The 8,734-nt window shown below is 38.1% G+C and overlaps 1 non-coding gene across 1 annotated transcript; it reads right to left on the bottom strand.

Annotated features, from left to right (window-relative positions):
* Positions 1 to 8,123: 8,123 nt before the first annotated feature.
* Positions 8,124 to 8,196, bottom strand: TRNAY-AUA (transfer RNA tyrosine (anticodon AUA)). The gene has a single exon. It is a non-coding gene; the product is annotated as a tRNA-Tyr (tRNA).
* Positions 8,197 to 8,734: the final 538 nt, after the last annotated feature.

Genomic DNA, 8,734 nt, shown 5'->3' with positions numbered 1-8,734 from the left:
CTTGCAATAAAAGATACTAAAATTCAAGATTCAAAATAGTTTATTAACACTTTAGAGCAAATCATTAAACTCATCTCATTTTTACACTAGAAATAATTACTCAAAAATGACTAATTTATTGACATGTATTTGATATTTCATACTTTGTTTTACTTAATCACAGTGACTCCAAATTTATATATTATTTTCTCCTGAGATGTTTGCTAGGTCATGATTCCTGTGCAGCCAATGACATGTGAAGTCTTATTTTCAGAATAACCCAAATAGTGGAGGAAACAAACATTCAACTAAAGAATGGGACACAGGCAAGGTTTTTGTTATTGTTGTTGCTTGTTTTGTTTACAAATTATTCCAATAATACAGGTTTTTCTAATTACTTTTCGCTATGCTTTTTCCCAATCTCTAGAGCATGAAATGTAGGCCACAAAGACCTCAAAACTCAGTGAGATCAGTTTGTACTGTAACATTGCCACATAAGTAATCATTATATTGCCGTCAGTGGTTCTAGCCTGAGAAGAATAAAGAGCTAAATAAGAAAGAAGAAATTGACAAAACAGAAAAAGAGTAGATCTAATAATAAACCGCAGTCTTGGTCTTGGAAAAAAATAGCAAGTTTAACCAACAGACAGCTAACTTATTCTATTTAGTAAGGTTCAGTTCAGTTCAATTCAGTTGCTCAGTCGTGTCCGACTCTTTGTGACCCCATGGACTGCAGCATGCCAGGCCTCCCTGTCCATCACCAACTCCAGGAGTTCACTCAGACTCACGTCCATCGAGTCAGTGATGCCATCCAGCCATCTCATCCTCGGTCGTCCCCTTCTCCTCCTGCCCCCAATCCCTCCCAGCATCAGAGTCTTTTCCAATGAGTCAACTCTGCATGAGGTGGCCAAAGTACTGGAGTTTCAGCGTTAGCATCATTCCTTCCAAAGAAATCCCAGGACTGATCTCCTTCAGAATGGATTGGTTGGATCTCTTTGCAGTCCAAGGGACTTTCAAGAGTCTTCTCCAACACCACAGTTCAAACGCATCAATTCTTCAGTGCTCAGCCGTCTTCACAGTCCAACTTTTAATCACAGGTAAGCTAAGTAAGAAATAACAAAGGAAAATAACTATTAGAAGAAACAAAAATTCCAGACGTGTCTATTTTATAGAATTCTAGACAAACACATAAATAAACATCAATAAGAGGAAGAATTTACTTGATAAAGGCAATTTTTCAATGTACCACAATAGAAATTGTAAGCTGAAATACATTCATTAGAAGGAATAGAGAAGACAATCAAGGAATTATTTCCAAAACCACCAATCCCAATTACTTTCACAGAATTGAACTTTGAAAACCAGATAGTCCAAATGATAAATTATTCCAAAGAATGTGCAATAAAGGGAAATGCCTGAACTTATTTTCTAAAGCAATTACATTACACAATCATCAGCAGATATTTGCCTCACAGAGAAAACAGAAGATATTGGGGAAAAAACTCTTTCATCTTCCTTTTAGACATATTAGTTTTCTACTATTATTGTTACTAAAGATAATCATTTGCCTGGGTACTGGAGCTCATTCCCATTTAACATCTCAGAATTCTATCTTCTGTTTTTCCTAATGTTCTTAATTAATGTATTTTTATTAGTAGAAATCAAGCACAAAGGCAATATGAACTACAATATAGAATTACATTTTATCATGCTTAAATATGACATTAATTCCAATGTATTTTCTCAATTTGACTTCCTTCACCACTGCTATATTCTATCAGAATGCATATTTTAATTAGAAAAACTTTTACAAAACTATGAGTGCTATTTCACAGAAAATAATTTAAAATGTCTAGTGATCTTCATCCCGATTCAAGTAGAAGAAATGTAAGTTAAAATGATGATAAAGCATTTCTCAATTTGTAAGAACTGAAAAGGTATTTTAAAGATTCAAATTTTAATACTTATAATAGTATGGAGAAGTGAAAACTATCATGCAAAAATGTGGAGGTTTATATGGTAATATCTATTGAATTTAAAAATACACATGACCCTTGTCATGTCAAAGCAATTCCACTGTAAGAATTTGTCTATGCATAAACACACAAAACTGTGGCAATTACCTATGTGAAATATTTGCTTAAATATTAGTGTAGATGGATATAAATGGAGGCAACCTATGTTTCCATCAGTTTGGAAATGTTTAAATAATAAGGAACATACACACACATAAAAAAGTATACTTTAAAAATATAATGAAAATAGACCAAAGATTCATCATAGAAAAATTGTTTCAATAATTAGTGACATATCCATAAAATAAATTATGTCCCTTGGAAAAAAAAATTATGTATAGGTTGATTGGTAAAAAATTCAATGATAAAGTTACAGTTACTTTAAAGTATGAAAATTATGAAGATATAAACCATATGCATGTTGGTACATGCATGCAAATAGTAGGGTAAGATTCACAAAACCCAAAATATTAATCACAGTAACTGATGGGGTAGTTGGAGAAGTTAGGAAGTTTATTTTATTATTATCAGTCCATTCAATTCAGTTTAGTCACTCAGTTTTGTCTGATCTTAGCGACCCCATTAACTGCAGCACTCCAGGCCTCCCTGTCCATCACCAACTCCCTTAGTTTACTCAAACTCATGTCCATCGAGTTGGTGATGCCATCCAACCATCTCATTCTGTGTCATACCCTTCTCCCACCTTCAATCTTCCCCAACATCAGGGTCTTTTCAAGTGAGTCAGCTCTTCTCATCAGGTGGCCAAAGTATTGGAGTTTCAGCTTCAACATCAGTCCTTCCAATGAATATTCAAGACTGATTTCCCTTAGGATGGACTGGTTGGATCTCCTTGCAGTTCAAGGAACTATCAAGATATTTCTCCAACACCACAGTTCAAAAGCATCAGTTATTCAGTACTCAGTGAAAGAGGAGATTGAAAGTTAAAGTTTGTTATAGTATATATATGTACCATTTACAGTTATCAACTGTCTTAAAATAAGTTTATATTTATGATTCCCCAGTGACTCAGATGGTAAAGAATCTTCCTGCAACAAAGGAGATCTGTGTTCCATCCCTGGGTTGGGAAGATTCCCTGGAGGAGGGATTGGCAATCCACTCCAGTATCATTGCCAATAATACTGGATCCATCTGACTGGTTGGATCTCCTTGCTATCCAAGGGACTTTCAAGAGTATTCTCCAACACCACAGTTCAAAAACATCAATTCTTTGGTGCTGAGCTTTATTTATGGTCCAGCTCTCACATCCATACATGACTACTGGGAAAACCCTAGCTTTGGACCTTTGTTGGTAAAGTAATGTCTCTGCATTTTAATAGGCTGTCTAGGTTGGTCATAGGTTTTCTTCCAAGAAGGAAGAATCTTTTAATTTCATGGCTGCAGTACCATCTGCAGTGATTTTGGAGCCCTGAAAAATAAAGTCTCTCTATGTTTCCATTGTTTCCCCATCTATTTGCCATGAACTGATTGGACCGGTGGCCATGATTTTCGTTTTCTGAATGTTTAGTTTTGAGCCAACTTTTTCAGTCTCCTCTTTCACTTTCATCAAGAGGCTCTTTAATTCTTCGTTTTCTGCCATAAGGGTGGAGTCCTCTGTGTCTCTGAAATTAGTTATATTTCTTCTGGCAATCTTGATTCCAGCTTGTGCTTCCTCCTGCCCAGCGTTTCCCATGATGTATTATGTATATAAGTTAAATAAGCAGGGTGATAATATACAGCCTGGACATACTCCTTTCCTGATTTGGAATCAGTCTGTTGTTCCACGTCCAATTCTAACTGTTCCTTCCTGACCTGCATACAGATTTCTCAAGAGGCAGGTCATGTGGTCTGGTATCCCATCACTTGAAGAATTGTCCAGAGCCTGTTGTGGTACACACAATTAAAGGCCTTGGCATAGGCTTCCAGCATAGCTCAGTTAGTAAAGAATTTGCCTGTAATACTGGAGACCTGGGTTCGCTTTCTGGGTTGGGAAGATTCCCTGAAGAAGAAAATGGCAACCCACTCCAGTACTTTTGCCTAGAGAATTTCATGGACAGAGGAGCCTAGCAGGCTACAGTCCATAGGGTTGCAAGAGTCAGACACGACTTGGTGTTATCTTTCTGACTTCGCTGGTGGCTCAGACACTAAAAGCATCTGCCTACAATTCAGGAGACCTAGGTTCGATCCCTGGGTTGGGAAGATCCCCCTGGAGAAGGAAATGGCAATCCATTCCAGTACTCTTGCCTGGAAAATCCCAATGATGGATGGAGGAGCCTGATAAGCTACAGTTCATGGGGTCACAAAGAGCAGCACATGACTGAATGACTTCATTTTCACTTTCACTATAGTCAATAAAGCAGAAATAAACGTTTTTCTGGACCTGTCTTGCTTTTTCAATGATCCAACAGATGTTGGCAATTTGATCTCTGGTTCCTAACCTTTTTAAAATCCAGCTTGAACATCTGTAAGTTCACTGTTCACATACTGTTGAGGCCTGGCTTGGTGAATTTCAAGCATTTCTTTGCTAGCATGAGAGATGAGTATAATTTTGCGGTAGTGTAAACATTCTTGGGCAGTGCCTTTCTTTGGGATTGGAATGAAAACTGACCTTTCCAGTCCTGTGGTCACTGATGAGTTTTCCAGATTTGCTGGCATATTGAATGCAGCACTCTCACAGCATTATTTTTTTTAGGATTTGAAATAGCTCAACTGGGATTCCATCATCTCCACTAGCTTTGTTTACAGTGATGCTTCCTAAGGCCCACTTGACATTTGCATTCTAGGTTTTCTGGCCCTGAGTGATCACACCATCATGGTTATCTGGGTCATGAAGATCTTTTTTGCATAGCTCTTCTCTATATTCTTGCCACCTCTTAACATCTTCTGTTTCTGTTAGGTCCATACCGTTTCTGTCCTTTCTTGTGCTCATCTTTGCATGAAATGTTCCCTTGGTATCTCTGATTTTCTTGAAGAGATCTCTACTATTTTCCATTTTATTGTTTTCCTCTCTTTCTTCACACTGATCACTGAGGAAGGCTTTCTTATCTCTCCTTACTATTCTTTGGAACTCTGCATTCAAATGGGTATATCTTTATTTTCCTTCTTTACCTTTTGATTCTCTTCTTTTTCTCAGCTATTTGTAAGGCCTTTGAGACAACCAATTTACCTTTTTGCATTTCTTATTCTTGGGGATGGTCTAGATCACTTCCTCCTGTACAGTGCCATGAACCTCAATCCATAGTTCTTCTGACACTCTATGAGATCTATTCCCTTGAATCTATTTGCCACTTCCACTGTGTAATTATAAGGAATTTGATTTATGTCATAACTGAATGCTCTAGTGGTTTTCCCTACTTTCTTCAATTTAAGTCTGAATTTGGCAATAAGGAGTTCACGATCTGAGGCATAGTCAGTTCCTGGTCTTGTTTTTGCTAACTGAATAGAGCTTCTCCATCTTTGGCTACAAAGAATATAATCAATCTGATTTCTGTATTGACTATCCAGTGATGTCCTTGTGTAGAGTCTTCTCTCAATTTGTTGGAAGAGGGTATTTGCTATGATCAATACGTTCGCTTTAAAAACTCTGTTAGCCTTTGCCCTGCTTCATTATGTACTCCAAGGCCGTATTTGCCTGTTACTTCAGGTAGCTCTTACTTCCTACTTTTGCATTCCAGTCCCCTATAATAAAGAGGACATATTTTAGGGGTGTTAGTTCTTGTAGTTCTTGGGGTGTTAGGTCTTGTAGGTCTTCACAGAACCATTCAACTTCAGCTTCTTTAGCATTACTGTTTGGGGAATAGATTTGGATTACTGTGATATTGAATGGTTTGCTTAGAAATGGACATAGATCATTCTGTCATTTTTGGGATTGCATCCAAGTACTGCATTTTGGACTGTTTTGTTGACTATGATGGCTACTCCATTTCTTCTAAGGGATTCTTGCACACAGTAGTAGATATAATGGTCATCTGAGTTATAAATTCACCCATTCCAGTTCATTGTAGTCCACTGATTCCTAAAATGTCTTTGTTCACTCTTACCATCTCCTGTTTGACCACTTCCAATTTGTCTTGATTCATGGACTTAGCATTCCAGGTTCCTATGCAATATTTCCCTTTACAGCATCGAACTTTACTTCCATCACCCATCACATCCACACCTGGGTGTAGATTTACCTTTGGCTCTGTCTCTTCATTCTTTCTGGAGTTTTTTCTCCACTGATCCTCAGTAGCATATTGGGCACCTACTAACCTGGGGAGTTCATCTTTCACCGTCATACCTTTTTGCCTTTTCATACTGTTCATGGGGTTCTCAAGGCAAGAATACACAAGTGGTTTGGCATTCTCTTCTCCAGTGGACCACGTTTTGTCAGAAATCTCCTCCGTGACCTCTCTGTCCAGAGGCAGACAGGCAGGTTTGCAACATCCAGAGCCTGAAGGCAATGGGCTGCTACATTCTCAGCCCCAAAGATGGCATCTTCTAATGAACTTTGAGCAGGTTCCCAGCTGCTAACCATGTTTTCCTGATATCCTGGCTGGTTGACATCTGCCAAGATGGTCACAGCCTGAGATCAGCTCTCCAGAGGAAACATATGGCACACCTGATATTTTGCTCTTGCAGCACACTCAGGAAACTGAGTGGCTGAGACCTAGGAGGTGATTAAGATGCATGGCCCACCTGTAACAGTGTGCTCACCAGCATCTGGTCACCTGAGCTACTCAGACCTGGGGAGGGCACAAAAATGCATGCCCAACCCACAGAGACTGAGCCAAAACTGTGTCTGAGTGTCTCCTTTGGGGGTATGGGTCAGCAGTGGACTGCCTCAGGGGCTCTGGGTGTAGCAGACCTGATGTGGCATAAGCCCTCTTGGAGGAGGTTGCCATTAACCCCACCATGGAATCACCAGAACTTACACAGGACTGGGGAAACAGACTCTTAGAGGGCACAAACAAAACCTGTGTGCACCAGGACCCAGGAGAAAGGAGCAGTGACCCCACAAGAAACTGATCCAGACATGCCCATGAGGGTCCAGGTGTCTCTGGTGGAGGCGTGGGTTAGTGGTGGCCTGCTTCAGGGTCGGAGGCACTGAATGTAGCAGTTTTGAAGTGCACCTTTTGAAGGCCGCCATTATCTTCATTACCTCCACCATAGTGTGTCCTCAGGTCAAGCAACCAGGAGGGATCACAGCCCCGCCTATCAACAGAAAATTGGATTAAAGATTTATTGAACATGACTCCACCCATCAGAACAAGACACTGTTTCCCCCTCAGTCTCCCCTTCAGGAAGCTTCCATAAACCTCTTATCCTTATCCATCAGAGGGCTGACAGAATGAAAACCACAATCACAGAAAACTAACCAAACTGATCACATGGACCACAGCCTTGTCTCACTCAATGAAACTATGAGTCATTTACAGTCATCACACTGTTTTAAAATAAATTTATAAATAAAGATGAATTAAACCACACTATTTGATGTGAATTTGACTTCCTGTGATTGTTGCAATGGAGATATAGCTTATTTAATTTCCAAAAACTAAATTTTCAAAAAAATTAAAAAACAAAAATATGAAGGAAAGAGAGAAAAAGAAGAACAAGTATGGGGGGACAGGTTGAGTTAGAGAGAAAAAAAGAGAAAGGAAGGAGGGAAGGAAAGAAAAATTGTATACTCCTGACTTTGATTTTTACCTTAAAAATTCTACTATTGGCCAGGTGATATTGCAGTATAATCAATCTTGAATGACATTACTTTTATTACTACTATGAAAGATAATAACAAATCAGCTGAATTTTTTAAAGTAGGAAATGTAACGAAAACATGTAGTTCTAACTCTATTTGTCACAATACATGCTACTGTTTGTTTGTTTTTTAATCATTGTACACAATACAAACTATTAATATTAGAAGATAAACTAACCTATAATATATATTTAATAACCAAAACAAATAATACATCTTAAGCCAATTTTAACACTTGTTTTAAAGTGATAAGGAATTTAAATGAAAGTGAAGTAGTTCAGAGTGTCCGTCTCTTTGTGACCCTATGGACTGTAGCCTATCAGGCTTCTCTGTCCCTGGGATTTTCCAGGCAAGAATACAGGAGTGGGTTGCCATTTCCTTCTCCAGGAGATCTTTTTGACCCAGGGATTGAACCTGGGTCTCCTGCATTATAGGCAGACGCTTTACCGTCTGAGCCACCAGAGAAGCCCCCATAAGATTGCAATTTAACATAAGTAATAGTGTAACAGTGGCACCTTTATCTTTTTTTTTAGTGTAAGAGCTGCACATTATTTGATTTGGTTAAAAGTAATCTTTTTGCTAAAAAGGATAAAATTTATTTATTAATGATAATTAAGGATACATTTTTTTTGCCTCAGTGACAGTTTTGGTTTCAGTCCTTTGCAGGCAGAAGATTACATGTATTGTGATCTCCAACAATTATAATTTAAGTTCAGAATAGTAAACATAATATATCTTAGAGATAAAAATAAAATAGGACAAAAGAGGAACATTTTAAGTGTTATTTTTAAGTGAAACTAGATTTGTTAAAGTACCTGCTACTGACATAGTTTGAAATTAAAATCCCAATCTGGAGCTTATCTGTCTTAAGGACTGCAAACAAATATCTATGTACATCTTAAGAATTCCTATATTGGAAGCTTGAGGTAATTCAACAAAAGACCAGGTCTATCTGTAGAACTTTAAAAGGATATTATGCTTTGACTTTTTTAATAAAGAAAAT

Source organism: Budorcas taxicolor, chromosome 6 (genome assembly GCF_023091745.1).
Source record: "Budorcas taxicolor isolate Tak-1 chromosome 6, Takin1.1, whole genome shotgun sequence".
In the NCBI taxonomy this organism is placed as follows: Eukaryota; Metazoa; Chordata; class Mammalia; order Artiodactyla; family Bovidae; genus Budorcas; species Budorcas taxicolor.
The sequence above is the reverse complement of the archived record's forward strand: the minus strand, read 5'-3'. Positions and strand labels throughout refer to the sequence as shown.